Source organism: Nipponia nippon, unplaced genomic scaffold (genome assembly GCF_047370975.1).
Source record: "Nipponia nippon isolate SJK-2023a ecotype South Korea unplaced genomic scaffold, ASM4737097v1 scaffold_5, whole genome shotgun sequence".
Classification (NCBI taxonomy): Eukaryota; Metazoa; Chordata; class Aves; order Pelecaniformes; family Threskiornithidae; genus Nipponia; species Nipponia nippon.
In genome coordinates, this window is record NW_028262369.1 from 35,496,323 (window position 1) to 35,515,266 (window position 18,944).

Here is an 18,944-nt window from a genome sequence, read left to right on the forward strand (position 1 = left end):
CCGGGGACAATATATCCCTAAGGCTCACAAAGCACTTGGGAGTAAGGAAAGTGTTTGGCCTTTAAAACAGACAAGGTTGTGGCAAGAGTCAGTTATTTTAAAAGAAAAAAAAAAAGTCCCCAGAGTGAGAATCTTTGCAAGTTTAAAAACTTTCCCCTTTTCAAGTGGTGCAAGCTGAGCAGTGGGCTCTCCTTGGCTCTACATTCAGCACTTTATCCATGAACGAAGTATAAATATTTCCAGAAAACCCATTTCTATATTTATTTTCAGAGTGATGTCACTTCCCCTCTTTGTACGGCTGGTAAGAGAGCATTTTTTTATTACTGGAGGACTTCAGTCCAAAGCGAACTCTATTTTGAGAGAATACAGGGACACACAGCCAGTGTGCTAGCTCTGTAACTGCAGCGGTTTTCACTGCAAATGAAACAATGTTATTTTCCAGTTCCTCACCCGAATTCTCTGTATTTTTTTGGTTTAGTACAGGCTAAAGAGCACATTTTTTTGCAGGGAGTCTCATGTGAAAATATTGACAGCCAATCACCAGGCAGACTCCAGTAGCAATTGCTGTAAACTGTGCTGCTCCATCCAATAACATTAATATTTTTAATAATTGACTTTCCAAAAATAACTACACTTTGTGAAGATCAAAAATGAACAGAACCATATATTTCTGTGCTGTCTTCAAAGTATTTTCTGAAGCAAATAATTATTTAAATGTATTCTTCAGTACACAAGTACTATATAATTGATGCAGTAAGTTTATTTGAACCTTTGATCATACTTCTGTCAGTATCAAAGAATGTTTTATAGAAATGTGTTACATTTATATACCTTTTTGTTTACTCTTCACCACTTTACCCCTGAGAAGAGGCTCTTATGAGGCAGGGTGTTTAGCAGCATCCAACCCATGTTTCAGCTTAAGGGTGCACTTCCCTCAAGGAACAGAATGCTGCTTAGTTTATAAATATCTTCTCAGCCTCTTTCTGTTTGAAAGGCCAGTGCTGCTGGGGCTCAATCACTGGTGGATAGGCAACCTTTCCTGTCCGGCTACAGTAAACAATCATCAGGTTTTACCTTCTCCTGCAGGAGTCTAAGCACATTAGCTGCATGATAGACTGATGCTCGGGAAAGAAGGGATCTGTCATTGCTTTTGTATCTGCAGACTGCAATTAGCTGCATTTCCTGAGCCCTGGCTGCCTCATTAACAATGTTCTTTAGAAACATTTTACAAAAAAAAGAGATTTGTTTCCTCTTCATTTATTTACACGTAATGTTTAGCTTGGACGGTATGGCCATGGTTTTCAGAGCTGGGCTTCTTATCTAGCCCAGTAAACTGGATGATGCTTTAAGGAAGCCAAGCTGCTCCCCAAAGTCACACATTCCTCCAGTGGCTCAATCAGAATTAAAGTCAGGGTGCTCTTACTCCTTCCTTCTCCCCACTTAATCACATGACCTCCCTCACTGCTAACAATATGCATCTCAATAACGTTGGCTGGGAAAACAGCTGCAGACAAGAAAGAAAACAGTATATCACACCTCCATAGCCTTGGGACTTAGGGCAGGTCAAGGCAGGGTTAGCAGCTGCTTACAGGTAATGCATCTTTTCACCAGGAAAGGTCAATTTAATGGGAGATCCCTATCAAAAATGCTAACTCAGTGCCCTAAAACTCTGCTTTGAGCCCCTAAAGAAGGATTTCAGTCGCTAGATCCTCCATCTTTAAATTTTAGTGTTTGGAATTTGATTTCCTGGAGGTTTAGATAAGACACCAGGTACCTTGGCTCCAATACAGGTTTTTAGAACTTGAGTTGATATGGGAGTTTCATGTTGTGCTTTCCTTATTTTGTGTATTGTTAAATTACACCCTTTGAGGTGCTCTCATCATTAGTGTCATTTACTCTCAAATTCTTATAAATGTTATTTTGAAGCACTTCAGATTTTTTCTTTTTAATGACACATAATGATAACTACAATTATTAAAAAAGACATCCCCATGCAAACCTAGCAACTTCTTAAGAATCCTAGAGTTCCTTAGGAAAGCAATAAGACAATAAATTAAAATACCATCTATGATAATTGTGAGCCAATTTAAAAAACAGCATTTTAGTTTGCTATTTAAAAGTAAGTGTTTTCATAGTCTGATGTCTAAAGGAAAATAATTCCATTGACACAGCAATTTTAGAGAGCAGAGGGCAGAAACACCCAGGTTTTGGTAAACCTTTGGAACAGCTAGCAAAAGCAGTGCCACAAGAAAAAAGAAGTAATCACTTCCATAATATAGAGAGTGCTAAGATCATGTACTAGCAGTACCCTGAATGTTAATTACAGAATCTTGAAGTCTATTCAGTATTATATAAAGAATCAATTCAATGACCTGAGATCAGATGAAATATGAAAAGGCTTCTTAGTCTGCCTTTGTACCCTGATGGAGGCACTTTCAATCAGCAGAAACCAGTACATTCATTTACTTATTAGGAACTTACTCAAATAGAGAACTCCACTGTGAACTGTCTAAAGAACAAACTAATCTGGTGTCTTTCCAGGAAAGGTGACCATCTAATATCTGGAATTCACAAGATAAAAGAAAATTTTTGCTGATGTATAGATACATGCTGATGCTGAATGACTATTAACAGATAGAAAGCATCAAAAAAATCACCAGAAGATTTCTTGCTGATAGAACATGTGTTATGTCAGTTTGGGGGAAGGAAAAGGGATGTAGGGGGAGCAGGGCACATCATAAAACTACAGTGTGCATGTTATGGATAACAGCTGAAATAAACAATATAGCAAGAAACAACCCAGAATAATACAGCAGACATATTAAAAATTCCACCAAACTTCAGAAAATCATCAAAGCATTGAAATTATCAGTGAATTTGCCCTAATCCAGTGTTGACACAGTATGATCTCAGTCTTGCCAGTGATTTCATGACTTTAAGCAGATATGTTTTGTAACAGTATTTTGAGTAAACTTCTGTTCTAAGAGCCCAGCCAAGCATCTTAATTTAATCTGCAGAGTTTCTAGATTGTCTTGTTCTATGGAATAGACCAAATGAAGCTTAGATAAGCATGAAATTGTAGAAATCAGATATAATTAAGGGGTTTGTTCCATTCAGCTCCCATATTCATCCAGTTGAGTTTCATGATGAGCTCCCACATTCAACCAGTTTGACTATGTACCTGAGAGACCTTCAACATGCCACTTGGATATTCATTTTAGCATATGGTCTAGGTCTCCTCTTATCTCCTATCTCACTCAGTATCCTCAGCAATTTACCTGAAGAAAAAAAAAGCCAGGAAGGAGACAGTGTTGGCAAGCAGATAGAGCAGCAGGGTGGTGCAGTTTCAGGTTTTGTACCTGACTTGATGGCTGACCACCATTTTACTGTTCAGTGGTGCCATTTCTATGAAATTTCAGTTAACTGATTTCTTCAGTTAATTGTGCTTTGTGATCTACATGTGGGATACACTAGGAAAGACATATTATTTATTATTAAGGATATGTCTACTCAGAAATTAAATATTTTCATTAAAAATTTATATTTTTTATATAAATATATAAAAATGTATTGTTTATATTGTTGTACAAAAATGTTTTCAAATCCCTTTTTTGATGGTCTTCTATTGATCTCCAAGTGGCTGTTTTCAATTTTGCTTAAATTGATTAAAAACAAGTTAAGAAGCTAAGCCAAAATAGAACATTCTTTAAGCTGGGTTGTACCTTTTTAATCAAAGCAGTTTACTTTCTTTTTAATCTGTTGAGGCAGTTGATGAACATGAAGCAGAAAGAAAGAAGGCAGAGTACAGGACAGTAAAGAGGTTAATGATAGGAAAGTCTGAGAGACTGATTATGGCAAACCAATGTAAGTATAGAAAGAGAAGTTTGTGGACACAGTAAGACATGAAGTTTTCTCAAACTCAAAAAAATTCTACAAAGCCAAAGAAATTACAGGCATGTATGTTTATTTGTGGAGAGCCAGATAGAAAACAACAAAACAGAAACAAAAACAGTATGATTAGGAAAAGCTGTTATTAATTGCTAAAATAGAGTAAATTTTGAAGGGTTAAGTATTTTCGTTGCTATTTTCAGATATAAGCTGAGTAAACTGTTTCAAAAGGAGCAAGATTTTTTTAGGAGCAAGAACTTTTCACAATCTTTTTTTCCTGTTTTTTCTTTTTTCTTCCTGGTCCAGTATTTCTTAACTCTTTAGCTTGTGTAGATTCAGAACAAATGCTTGCCATTTCTCTGCCTTGAAAGGCAACATAGCTACATTTTAATAGAAGATTTTTACGATACATAGGGTTAATGAATGTTATTTGGTATAGAATCATGAAAGGATATAACTGATGGAACGTCATTCTGTAATTAGATAAGGGTTATACTTATTCTTGAATGGAAACATACTGCTAGCATTTTCTAAACAAATTATTGCACGGCAAACTACTGGGAGTCTATCATCAGCACAGTGTTTACCAAGAGCTCCCTGGAAACATCCCGGTTGATTATCAGTATTCAGGGTGAAGTTTAGAGCACTGTTTCTAGTCTTCAGGCCTCACTGTGTACCTGGTGGATGCAGCAAATGGACTGCTTAAGTTAGGTTTGTAAAGGTTCTTTGCTTGCTTGAGATTTTCCCATGGAGTTAGCAAATAATTGGCAGAGCCTTTTATGTATCAGACAAACCACATCTCAAACCACATTTCATATAGAAATTTTTCAGCTTTTCATCATGCCCATATGCACACTGTTTCTACAATATGTCTTCTTCTGTATTGATACTTTTGTGATCAGGAGGAGTTGTTTGATTCAGGTTGCAAAAAGAGGGTGAGATTTTAATTTTTAAATGCTTGGGGATCCTTCATAATGAAAGGTTCTGCATTTTAAGAAGTTATTGTATAACTAGAGCATTATATGTAAACATAAATCACTGTATTATATTGACATGTATAGGTATATTCTGTATAGTCTGACTGTCCACATTTGAAGCAAAAAAGTAACAATATATCTGTGGGTTATGTTGTCATTGGGATAGATGTAACTGCAAACACATAGCCATAAACATAATTTTCTTATATCAAGGAAAAGCCTGGGAAAATTTATACAGCTTTTAACCACAAAGATTCCAAAATGCCTTTGCTAAAGTTAACTCAAGATAACTGTGAGCTGTAGGAGTTTCTACCCTGCAGGGACTTATCGTGTCGCAACACCACTGTGTAAGTGAGAGAGCAGTCTCCACAGAGCTGCTGCAGCCTTGCCTGTGTAAGGCAGCGGGCAGTGAGGGTGGCGGTGGGCCTCCCCAGCACAATGTCTGGCACAATTCAGATTTGAATGATACAGGCACTACTCAGGTCCAACTGCAGGCTCTGTGGCTATCTACTGCATCTGTGAAAGAAATCATAAATGCTTATCTGACAGGAGTGGAGAAACAGCAAGTATGTATACTATCTGTATAACAGATTGAAAAATTGTAAGTAAGGAATTTAGGTTCACATTACTGGGTTTAATTCAAAAGATGCTTTAAAAAGATTGAAATTTCTGTTTTAGTTAGAATGTAGATTTACAATAGTCCTTAATGCTGCATCTGTAACACAAAAAACCAACCCAGGTGAACAGTACAAAGTGTATAGTGCTTTGGAGGTCATGCATGCTTCGATTCCGTGATTTCTTGGTGATTGTGTGTAAGTTTGTTTTGAATTATTATTTGATTAAGACAGGACGTACAATGATCTGGATGCTTTCTCAGCATTGAAGAGCTTACATACCTTGTAATTGCCTCTAATATATTCCAATTTTTGTGTGCGTTTGTAACTATGACATCTGGTTCTTTGCCAGACTTTTTGGGTGGCATTGCTATGTGCTTCATTCTCAGTGTGCTGAGTGATACGGTCATGAAAAATACCTCCTCTTTGCCCATAAATATACCCAATCATATCAGAGATGTTAAAATTTATGCTAAGTCTATTCAGTGAAACATAAATAGTCATCACTTGGAGAACTTGCTATGCAAGGCATGATCCTGCAATATGCTAAGCTCTTCCTAGATATTCTCAGCACCCTCAGCTTTTAGTGAGTTGCCTGATGCTCAGCACCTTGTAGGATCTGGCCTCAGAGAAGGAGCATGAAAGGACCCAAAGCAAACTGGCAAACATTCAGCTGTTCATTGTACAACTTTTCTTCTCTCTTAAAAGTAACAGTTCAAACAAAGGATTAATTTAGAAAGAAAAAAATAATTAAAATTGAAAGAAAAGGAGGAAAGAGGATGTGTGAAAAAGAATGTTAATAACAGTATTTGAAGAGGAAAAGAAATTAGAGAGATGAAAACCCTGATTTTTCTTTTAAATAACATTAGGAAGGTTGTAGATGTTGTTTAATATTGTCCTTGAATATTTTCAAGTGGCACAATCACTTCGTGAGATGCCAATTGCTGAAATACAGAGTTGTGATTTAAAGTGACAATGTCACCTTAGTTTTAGTCCAAGTGATGGATTTTGTTTTGAAACGGGTTATACCAAACCTGACGCAGAGAGATGTGCTTGCATTTGTTTTAATTTCAATTAAAAGTACTCTAGTTAAAAACACCACTCCCATAACTTTCCATTAAAATTTCCTATCTTCTAATGTGAACTCAAATAGGCCTTACAAAATACCAAGTGCTCAGGTTCAGAGCTGATGCATCCAGATAGCCAAGACAGACACCAAAAATCCCAAACTATATCGATTAGCTTTGGACATTTCTTTCCTTTTTAACTGAATGGCTATAAACAGCACAGACAAAGAGTTTTTTTAAAAATAGAGGAAGCATTTTCTTAATAGCTTGCACCTGGTTTATGTGAAAAGCTAATATGGAATCCTACAATACTGACTGATATCACTTTCTTTTCATTTTTTATTATGATAAAGTATATTAATGGCAAGGTGGTGGAATAGGAAGCCTTAAGTCTTTATTTCATTGGTTTTTAAGTAGCAGATTGCATAGTAAATCAACTTTATTTATCTACCATATTTATTGTTAAATTCTCCAGATTCATTAAAGCCCTGGAACTGCATTTGTATAACAGAATATGACCTCTTTTCCTGACTGTTTAATCCATTTTCAAGCTGCACACACCTCTTTGAATATGTGTTAAAGTAGTAGCCTCATTTGACAGGGAGATTTCATAAAGCTTTGAAGTGTATCATTAAAAGGGACACTGTCAATTTGAATTTTTTCAAGATGACCAATTTAAAAAAAAATCTTTTGAATGTTGGAGGTTTTTTCTAATTCCTAGAAAATGTCTACAATTTTTTTTTTCTCTGTGAATGTTTGGAAGCATCATTTAGAAGACCAGAGAATATTACTATCATAGCCATCATTATTAACCATGAACACTTTCATATTCCCCCCTCACATCCTTTTCTCTAACAGGAACTCAGCCCAGTGCCTACAGCCAGCCTGAGTCCTGTGAATTGTTTTAGCATTATTTTAAAACTTCGAAACAGGACTTAACTACAACATTGCTTTGTCCTGTGCACTGCAGTTATTTGCATTCTTTGACTGCTGCCTGTTGTTTGGAGAGGTTTTTTTAGGCCTGAGCTTTCCAGCGCCTCTCTCCAGCAGACCCCTGCCTGTGGAGACTGCACTGCCAACCAACCTTTCAGTCATGGGTCTTTGACAGACAAGCTCTGCCAGATGTAGCTGCCATGATTTCGGATATTCATGCTCACAGCTGTCCATCTTACAATCCTGCTGGAAATTACTGTCAACCTACAGGGACGAGAGAGAAGCATGTGCCTGCACTTGAGCCACCTACATTCACATCGCCTGTTAATTTAAACTGCCAGTGAAAGAGCATTTGCCCTAATCTTCTGGACTGTCAATGGGATTACGATCTTCCAGTGGGGGGGCAGGGCATAAAGCTGGGAAGTCATAACATCCAAAATTGTGGCAGCTTTGTACTTCAGTGTATGTGAGCCAGAGCACAAACTAAGTAAACAGGAAAAAAGTAGAGCAAAAAAAGGTCTTTAATCTTTTTCAGCTACATTGCATGACAAGTTTTTAGATGAGAAAGTGGCATTCAAGTTCCCAGTGTCCTTTTAATGACTCGGTGAAACATATTTTATTTTCCCAGTAAAGTTGTTAAACTGTGAATATTTTATCCAAGCTATTAAAGTTACTTTTTACTCTTACAAATTGGGCACAGAATATTTAGATATGAGAGAAGGAACACTAGACATGATAATATCTGACGGTTTATGGGAATATGTTTCAAATTACAAGCAAAGCATGTGCATGCACACATGAATACAGCTGTGGTTTCTCTTCAGCATTAGGTAATGTTCTTTCATAAAAGAAAGGAGTGAAGGCTCCTGCTATTCTGTTCAAAGGAAGGGCGTTTATATATTTTATATAGCACTCTTTATACTGCTGTGTTATGGTATGTAATATATTGGAAGTTCTCAGTCTGTGATAGACCCCCAAAGGGTAGACACGTAGGTCTAAGAGATGAAAAAAATCAAAGACATGATTTCTTGACAGAATTATATAACCTTCTCACACTGCCTCTGAACTTCATTGAATCCTCGAGGTGACAGAAAGCTGGCAAGCTAAGTAGAAGCAGCTGCTTGTGATGGCATGCCTAAGATATATGAATCTATTCAGTGTGATCAATGGCTGAATGCTCAACAGCCCAAGTCATTGATCACCACAATGACCCCAGTTCCTGCTAAGTCCATCAGGTTGCTGTGAAGGCTTTAAGAAGGAGGGGGTGGAAGACGGAAAGCAGGACATAAACAGCAAAGGGAGGAGAAAGACAGAGGCACGAGCCCTCCTCATAAAAGCTATTCAGGAAATTGCAAAGCTCATTACTATGTGTGCGGTACTTGATCACACTGAAGTTTTGCTTTAAGGTGCATACCTGAATAAATGCTGAGAAATTCTGTTCTATACATAGGCTGGGATTACCACAGGAGCCTGCCTTCCATGGAATTTCAGTCAGGGTTAGGGGTCTAGGTTCTCCATGCTTCTTTGGCAGTCTCAGCTATAATATGCACGTGCACATGCACATGAACCTTATTTTTTATATCCTTTCCACAAATGGTCTTTAAAATATTGCATGTAATAAACAAAATATCAACCCACAGTATATGCCAAATTTTGCCAAAGAAAGCAACAAGGATATAGTGCAAGCAGAGTGTTTATTATGTGAATGTGTAAAAAGGGTACAAGTGAGTTTTATTAAATGTGCTCTACTCATATGCAAAAATAATTTAACAATTGAATTGTTTCACAAAAGGAACTATTTTAGTGCAGTTGCATCATGAAAAATGACTTTGTTAGAATGGCAGAACAGGTTTCCACATGCTTTAAGTCTCAGGGGATTTATCTAATTTTCTCAGTTCACTAATAAAAATATCTTTTACAGCTTTTAACTACAAAACTTGGAAAACTCAAATGGACTGCAAAAGGCCAATCTGGTTCCTTCTCTCTCATGTATCCTGTTATTACTAAAGAAGCTTCCAGTTAAACCTTAGCAGTTTTTCTGCTACCCTTCATTGGGATAGTTCAGTTTTAGTATAGCATAGAATATAAATGCACTGAGACTGCATAAATCTCATTGGTGATACAGTAAGTAATGCCAAAAGAGAATTCAGTTCACTCCATCAGAAGTGGGAATAAGAACACTTTTTCCACTAAAGCAATCATACATGAATGTGAATATACACAAGGGGCCTGATCCAGAAGTAAAAGTCTCTCCCAATAACTTGGAATCTGGACTTAGTCCAAAGAGCAGATCTGTTGAACAAAAACAGTACATTTTACGTCGGTGCTTTTAAGCATGGAAGTGCCCTATAAAGGCAAATGTCTCGGAGTCTATTGTTTAATTTAAGGTTAGATTTGTTTCACAGAGCTCTATTCTGAAGGAAAAATAGTCTCACATATACAAATTGTTTAGTTTCATATAACAAAAAATTATATGAATCTCAGCTACTTGCTTTTAGTATTCATGATGCACCAATTAGATTATAAGGCTTGAGCTCAGAGCCAAAACAGAAGAGATTAATTTCCGTTTTCACCAGGAGAAAGACACATCCCTATTTGTTGCATTATTCTGATGCATGCATTAATATTTCTTTTGTTTTCATTTTCACATATTTCCTTTCATTATATAGCAGTTGGACTATAAATATAGCCGTTCGTAAGATATAGTTTCCCAGCACATAGAATCAGAGGAAGAGATGCTTTCTTTTGCCCTGGTGCAAATTAGGAGTACTTCCAGTGGTACCATTGGGACTACAGTATTGTAAAAATGAGAGAATTACTTTTTTAATCTTCCTTCCTACCATATCTTCTTATCCTCATCTCCAGGTCCAAATGTTCTTTGATTTTTGAGCACTTCTAAGTCAACAAAGATGCATTGTCATGGTGATAACTGTTGGATAACACTGTCATGAAAATAACTGAATTAACTGGCTAGAGTACAGTTCCTTATTTCATTATGTGACTAGGATATCGAGCTGTCTCGTTTTTCTTTCTCAGTGCAAAACACGTAATAATTTACACAGCAAATTCTTTCACTGTGACATACATTGTTTTGAGGTTTGAATGAGGGGAAGTAGTAAACCTAACAATTTTACCCACAAAGATAAACGATCTATTCAGTTTGTTCACCTTCACCTCTAATGAGTGCATCCATTTGCACCTGCATAAAATGTGATTTGCAAATCCAAATTTAGTATATATTTAACACATACTACTACTACTGTTTTTTATAATTGCATCTTTGATCTCAATATGCAGACCTTTGGCCATGTCAGTTCTGCACATCTCGGGTATTCTTTATGGGATTTCATTGAATCCCCCCCGTACAAAAAAGGCCTCTTTTGCATTTAGTTTTAGAAATACTGTTTCAGGACAGATTTTTTTAGAAAAGTTTTCAAAGTTGATCTCACATACTGCACCGATTCCAGATGTTATTAGATGTGCTTGTCAGCAAAACTACTGGCCATCACATTTCTGACCTAGGTAGATCTCTGCCTTACTGTTTCTGAGCTCTTCTGTTATATATTCCCACCATCCCTCTCCATTCAGTCCTGTAGCTTAATGAGTTTGACAGAAATTCCCTCCATTTTTATCTTAAAGGCAGACAAAAAAATGTCCATGTCATTTTGCTTGAAAGTCACACCACCTGCATGAATTTTTTTTTAAATTGCATTTCCTGCAGGAGAAATAGGAGCACAGTCAGTTGGCCCAGAGGAACTCCGAGACACACACAGCTGGATAAATTCCTGCTATTCACTTTTGTCTTGCCTGTAGGCATTTTTAACAGTTTTCAGTTCAAGTGCACTTTTACCTCTTGTTTAATTTTAATTTGTCTAACAACATAATAACACCTTTAGGGAGTATTAGTGCTACAGAAAGAGCATACATAAATTCTGTGTATACATATATGTATGTATGCATGTGTGTATAACATATGTAAAAACTGAGCAGTGCCTCCTGTGTAGTAGTTCCACTCTCCAGCTTGGTTAAGCTGTAAAAAAATAATAATAATATGGTCGCTTGCATAAACAATGATGGTGGACTCTGTATTTATTAGGCGCTATAGAAAGGTTCTTTAAACTTGAGTAGAGTTGAAACTAAGCGACTACAGAACTGAGCAGAAATTGCTCCAAGCAATATACCAAGCAGTGAGTCTTCACCCTGGGGAGAGGGAGAAGCAGAATGTGTTGAGCACCTGGAAGTGGGAATCAAAAAAATGAAACTCTGGAGAATTTTACTCAGCTTTTGAATTTTCCTGTCATGCTACCCTGTCTCTCTGTCACACAATTTTCTCCCTTCTTTGGCAACCATATGAAAAGTGGAGCTGCAGCAGCTACCGGTGCCAGACTCCATGTCCTCTTTTTGAGGCAAGACATTGAGGATGCAAAGAGCCAGGTCAGGGGAAATGGGCGGTTTGCCCAAGAAAATGTCTGTTTTGGTGGATCAGGAAGAGGCTCTGCAATGGATGCCTGGAGTGCAGCAGCTCTTGGAGAAGGCTCTTGCAGAGAGCAGGGTGGTGCTGGGCAGCGGGAGGATGCCAGGATCTCTGCTGGTGCCAGAGGGAAAGGGAACCCTGCTGGATTGCTGAAGTGAGTTTTTGGAGGTTATAAAAAACATAGTTTATTGTACTCAAAAAGAGGGAAGGGGTGGGGTTAGGTTAAAACAGAGACTAAGGGAAAACCTACCTGGAAAAGGAATGAAAGGGGAGGAGGAGACAAACTATTACTGAAAATTAAAGGCGACCCATGGCAAAAATTTGTAAACTGGTGATAAGAAACCTAGTAAGAACTGTGTGTACCCTATAGAACTGCATGGCATGCCTTAGTTTAGAGATTAGATTGTATTATACTCTATTGTACTCTGCAGAAAGCACACCCTCACCAAAAAACTATTTTGAAAATGTTTAACTTTTGATTATTACAAATAAGCACAAACAGGTAAAGTGCTTCATAAAGTTTAAAATACTTTATCTTTAACAAGCTTTTTTTGTACAGGTAATTATTCCTAATATTTGTTGGGTAGGTCTTTCATACAATCCTAGACAAGAATTAAGAGGATAGGAAAATATGTTCCAGAACTGGAATATTTATACTGGAAATTAACATGAATAATCCCAAATATATCAGCCTTTAACTAAGTTATATTTCATAAATTCATAAAATTAACAAATTAAACAGGAATGTGCACAGAGGAACATATGATAGCTCTATCCATTTCCATATTTTCTGATCATTTTTGTTCCATGCATCTTTCTTCATATGGTCTTTGAGCCCATAAAGAATAAAGTCAAATTTCCTCTCTTCTGTACTGCAGTAAAATCCCACAAAGTCCAAAAAGCATCCTCTAATGACAAGGCACTGTTCTGTACGGTTTTTTGCAATATCTTTTATGAAAGTCTCCAGTTTATAAACTATTCAAACAAGGAATATATTATTTGGCATAAATTTCCAGTTGTATATGGCATAGATAATTTCAGCACTATAAAATTATTATTATAAAGACTATGCACCAGATTCTCAGCTGGTGGAAATCAGCATAACTCTTCCCATGTTACATGAATCAACTTTTAAATGAATTCTTTAAGTGGAATAAGTTATACTACAAGCATTTTTAATTTTTAGCTATGCATGGATATTGGATTTTTTACGTATAAAGTTTTGGGTTTTTTTTAATTTTAATTTTAGTACAGAATTGCAAACTCTGAACTTTAAATGATCTTTGCATCCTCTATGGCACAAATGTTGTTTGGACACATTATTAAAACTTATAGTGTATAGTTATATATAACGCTTATATTATATGTACAAAGCTGCAGGGAAATACCTATTTTAAACTACTGGGACCAGCCCTGCAAACATAAATAGTTTTCATTTATAAGATTAGACGCATTGATACAAAGGGTATATGTATACATCTTCAGAAGTACTGATGTGAAAAAGCATTGTAGATTCTGTAACTTGTAGCTTCTCCTGCAGAACCCTAAAATACAGCAGCTTCACTGATGGATTAGGAGACAGTGCTGTCATATGACTTGGGCCCACAAATGTTAGGCTTCAGCACCTCAGCTAGAAAAGTCTCCCCAGATCCTCAACAGATATCCCATGTAACATGGACCTTCATGTTATATATGACCAGATCCCTTGTCAGGTATAAAAAGCATACTGGGCACATTTTTTCCTGTATGTTCCTAGTAAGTCGATGCTTTTACAGTTTTTTAGTATCTTGAGTTATGAAGCCACTAGAAAAGCTGCTATGGCTCACATGGAGATAAACTGTAGGGAGTGACTTTATATTGCATGGTCGGAGGCCGATCAGACTTTGTTATCATTGACAAGACGTAGAGTGGCTCTGACTCTGACTCCATCACACCTCTCTGGGACAACCGTGGCCCAAGTCAACTGTGTACTTACCCAGGGTTTCCAAAAATCTTTAAGACAGCAGTAATCCAAGACCTTATTTGCAAATGAGCTGTGGCAGTTTATAACAAGTGAGCAGACAAACAGCTATGAAAAATGCATGTAGAAACAAAAAGCAGTGTAGAATATTTTCTTTAATGCAAAAAAGCAAAATCAACTAATTGACTATTTAAAGACAATCTTCAGAATATGCAGAATTATGTTTTAATGCCTTATGTCTATCATTCTTTCCTATATGTCTGACTGTAATCCAATCTAATTTAATCTATCTAATGCATTTCTAATGTGTTTTTCACCATAGAAGCTAGGCACCATTAGGAACTTATCTCTGTTCCCACTTACGTTGGTGGTGACATGTTTTCAAACCAGACGATATTCTATGTCAGAAATATCAAGACTTCCCATAAGCTGAATTTAGTACCCCCCTGTACTTTTAGCTTCCTGACTCTTCTTACTGTCTGCATTTCAATATGGAGTCTCCAGTATCTGCTCATCACTCCTAATTACTTTTATTTTAGCCTATGTTCCTGATTTCTGGGCCAAGAAGTTTAAAGAACTATGATGTACTCTGACGAAGCATTTAATCAGGGCTGAGTAATCAAACAAAAAGCTTTTCAGGGCAGGGTGGAATATGGGAGGAACCATATTGTCTGCCCGATTATTTTGTTTCCTGTTCTCAGCCCTGAAAGAATTCCTGCAGGGACCAGAAGACCTGCCCATAGCTTGATGGGAAGAGTTCCCAAGTAAGTAGAAGCCATGCAAAAAGGGAGCGGTGGCAGAAAACAACATAAAATCAGTGAAGTAGGAAAGATTTGAAGTATGCACACTTTTCATCTCCTAAAGCCTTTGTCATCAAGGTGCAAAACTCTAGAAATATTTGTGGCTATGGGTGAGGGGCAGGGGAAACCTAGCCATTAATTCCTAAGAGGTGTTATCAGATGCATCAGGGTTTGGCTGTAAATTTGACTACATTGCTGTGGTGCACAGAGAAATGAGTGAGGAAATATCTGATTAAAGTGTACATTGCTGCTGAGGCAACTGAATGTTGCCATAGCAATTGAGATGAAATGTGCAAAGAAGTGAGATAATTAAATCTAACCCCTTTAGTAGTTTTGATAGTCAATGCACTGCCAATAGGAAAAGTTATCTACAATGTTAAAGATAAAACATATTCCTCGTGGAAGTACTCCTTACTGGTATTTTGTTGCTCTGTTACTAAATGCATTGCTTCAGGTAGCTAATTTGAATCTTGTCTTTAATAATCAAATACAGTTTTGACCTTGGTCTGTAACAGCCTAGAACTTTTGCTGACTGATTGTATCATGGGAACTGTCTACACAAAATTTCGAGAATGTTTTTATTCCCCCTTCCTCTGTGTGCAGTACAGTAAAGCCCGGGCTGTCATCTCAAAGCTTACAGTTCAATAATATCTAGAACGTGCTGCCCTCTTCAGGAGCTAGCGATTAAAAATAGGTGATTTTGTTTATTGATTCAGAAACTGTAGCGAGCAAACAGGAACTACAGAACAGAATAAGGTTTTTTGACATTTGTAATGCCAATGCCAGAGACACTGAAAGTAGTTGCAACATTAATAGACAAATCTGATTTTAAAAAAGGAAATCAAAAACTTGTTAGCATTTCTCAAACAAAGTTTGAGAACTGGGTGGTCATATTCACATCTACTCAGATCATTTATTTCAGCCAGTGAAAGCAAAAGCTAGGAGAAGCCTTGAGTCACTTCTTCTAAAATAATAATTCTGTATTCTGTATACCAGCAAATAACCTGTTATTAAAAATTGTTTGTGTCCAAAAAGAACTCATACATTAGCTGTCACACTCAACTTACTTTACTTTCAGCTGCTCTGCTCATCTGAATCCACGTAAGGACTTAAGCCATGATTTAGCAGAACATTAAAACATACACTTAACTTTAACCACAAACATTGCTGCAATGACTTCAGAGGGATACTCGTGTGAAAGTATTGACCAACTTGTGTATCAGTCTGGAGGCTTGCATACATGGCTGATAGGTAGGGGACAGGCCCACAATTTTCAGTTCATGTCTTACAACATTGTAACTCATGTTGTAGAATCTTAATAATTAAGCAGTTAAAAACTAGACGCAAAATCTACACTTTTGTGAATATAATTCCTTTTGAAGTCAATGAGAACTTCTGTTAGTTTATGAAATGGTGACATTTTGTTGGTTTACAAATAGCTTTGGAAAAAAAATTATTATGGCTTTGTGGCAGGGGGGCTCAAAAGTTGTGTGGAGGAAAGACAACTAGTGCTTTGCTGAAATGCATAGATTTTTTGTGAAACAGTCCCAAACAGGCAGTGGATTAATGATTTCCTCACTCAAACAGCATGGTTTGCAAACTGTGAAGGCTGAGGAGCAAAGATCTCTAGGAAGGGCACAGAAGCCAGTGCTTTGTGGGAACTTTGCTCAACTGAGACGGATGTTCAAAGGGTTCATTTTAAGCTTACGTGAAATGCTGTTTTTTTGGCTGAGGGGGACCCTGTTTTCCTGCATTTCATAAATGAAGCAAAAGAGATATTCTGTGCTACATCTCACATGAAGCACCATACAGAAGATGTAGCCCACAAAGAATGGAGCAAAAGTGGCTTTAAGCCATCTCTGTAGATGCTCATATTCAAGGCTGGATACAGGCCAATGAATCTCCGCGTAAATTAGAGCAGCCCTCAGGGACTGTTCTAATTTGCATTACCTTTATGCAGGCTCCCTATATCGTGTGCTGTGCTGCAACCTAGATTAAGTCTGAATTTCTGCTGCGCTGAACACCCTGGAAACTCCCTTTTTGCCCAAGGTAAACTCCTTGAATGGAAATAACTCCTGTACCGTACCGGGGAATTCTTCTCTATCTGGACACTCCCTTACCTATATTTCATCGAGCGGTATATGCGGTCACGGTGAGAACCTGGAATCAATCTATCATTTATTTTAGTTTTTAGTTTTCCTCTTTAAAGGTAACAGCCCCACCTAGACATCAACATTTTTTTCTAAGTGGTTTGTGACTGTATCTCTTGGTTATAGTAAAATTTTCTAAACATAATTTTAAATTTAATTCCTTAATTCTCTCCCTTGCATGTTTACTTTAGGATTTAATTTTCTCAAAGAATGAAAATAGTTAAGAATAACAGGTGGATTTTAAGTGTTCTCCCTTCTTTGGCATAAAACTATTTCACCTCTGAAAACTATGTACGATGCAGATAGGCAGATTCTGTACCTAACCCTGGCCACTTCAGCAGGAGTAAAGTTGTATTCTGGGTGAGAAATGATGGCAGAATTTAGCCTATTGTCCTGAAAACTTTTTATTCTCAAACTGCACAATTGGGACATATAGCACAAGATGTTATAGAAAAGTTAAAATCCTCTCTGCGTAGATACTGAGTGAAAGTGATCACTCTCTCTTCAGCCTTTAGTTAAAGGAACTGGTAGCCGTGATTCATTCCTTTCTAAAGAAAACAGAATAGCTACGATGTCAGGTATAAAACAGACTGAAAGGGATAATAGAAAAGAAGGAAGAAAAGAGAGTTAACTAGTATCCATTCTTTCATTTCCACATCACAGTTAAAGCATGCTGATGAGGTGTGCGGTGTACTTCGTACTTTCTCAGTACCCCAGTCTAACCATTGCAAACTTATAACCCATGAGCTAGCTTTTTCTAAAGCAAAATGTAAAGGCTCATTAATTATTTTAATAACCATGAAAAGATTTTTTAAAAATCATAATACAAATTTCTTAATGAATTAAGAAGAAAATCTTCAACATTTCATTGATAATTGTCTCTTTTCATCTTAACCCTTTATGCACATGCTTTACCCTGTTTTCTCCCACTCCATAGCAGTGACGGCAAGCCCATGGTTTTATTTTCAAAAGCACAATCACAAGTTGGATGCCAAGATCCTATGTGTATTTTATGAACACTATGCAGCTAAATTCCAGCTGGCATGCAGTTCTAAATACAGATATGCACAATAGCCTGTGCTTTTTTCTAATCTGGTACCTGCTAAGTACATGTAATATATATTCAGAACTGCATTAAACTATTGATCTATGATTTGACCACATATTTTCATTTTTTGTTTTGATGCTGATGCATTGTTTGGCAGCTAGAATCCCTGCAGATAAGAGTATAATAACTAATAACATTTTCTTTGCTTTCTAGGGTCTTTATGGCAGAATGATGAATTCCGTCTTTTCCAGAATGGTAAGCAGAAAGCTATTTCTGTTCCTGATAACAAAGAACATAAGGTAAATTCTTGTAAGAAAAGATTGCCAAATTGCTTGAGAAATAACTGTACTGTACAATTTCATAATTATATGGCTTATACAACTGAAAATATTTGAATATTCAAATCCTGTAAGCTACCTAGAAAAGACCTGCAGAACATTATGCTAATTATTCAAAAGAAAATAAGTTAGGATTTAGCATCCTTGTTAGAAATGCTGCTGACCCCAGAATGCTCAACTTTTTATTTTTCTTAAAAATTTATTATGATGTATAAATTTCCATAAACATAAATACATTGTTCTATCAGTGAAAACCATAAATATCTCTCTTCTTTAGGCTGAGAAAGGATGAGTTCCATAGCATGCGTTACTATTTGAATTGTAAAAAATTGATCTTTATTTATGTTTCACTAGGGCTTTGCTATTTCTGTGAATTTAAAAATATGTAGTTTCCAAACGTAGACATCACTTCTTCATGCTATCGCTGTTTAAAAAAGATGGTTTCATTTGTCGTTCTTTTTTTTTATGGCTGAAAAAGGCAATATTTATTTTGCCCCTTGATCATAACATCTTTACAATCAAATAAAAAGAAGAATTCATCATACTGTATGTGTAAAGGTCATCCTAAAATAACACTTCTGAGCAAACTATACTGAATCCTATGAGTACGTTGCTAAGGAGAAATGTTTTCCAACAGGTCTTGGGCATTCACTTTACAAAAAAATTCTTTTCCGCTACATAAAAATGTAGTCTGA

General features: G+C 36.7%; 1 protein-coding gene across 6 annotated transcripts in view; it reads left to right on the forward strand.

The window, feature by feature from the left end:
* ADGRL2 (adhesion G protein-coupled receptor L2) overlaps positions 1–18,944 on the forward strand; it is a 395,707-nt gene that overhangs the window by 196,024 nt on the left and 180,739 nt on the right. For 5 of the 6 annotated variants that reach the window (XM_087730655.1, XM_087730657.1, XM_087730656.1 and 2 more), the window contains exons 1-2: positions 16,381–16,762; positions 18,125–18,166. The gene's annotated coding sequence lies outside the window, so the exon portion shown is untranslated. Of the gene's footprint in view, positions 1–16,380; positions 16,763–18,124; positions 18,167–18,944 lie in introns of those variants that run through there. The other variant, XM_087730654.1, reaches the window with a different exon arrangement.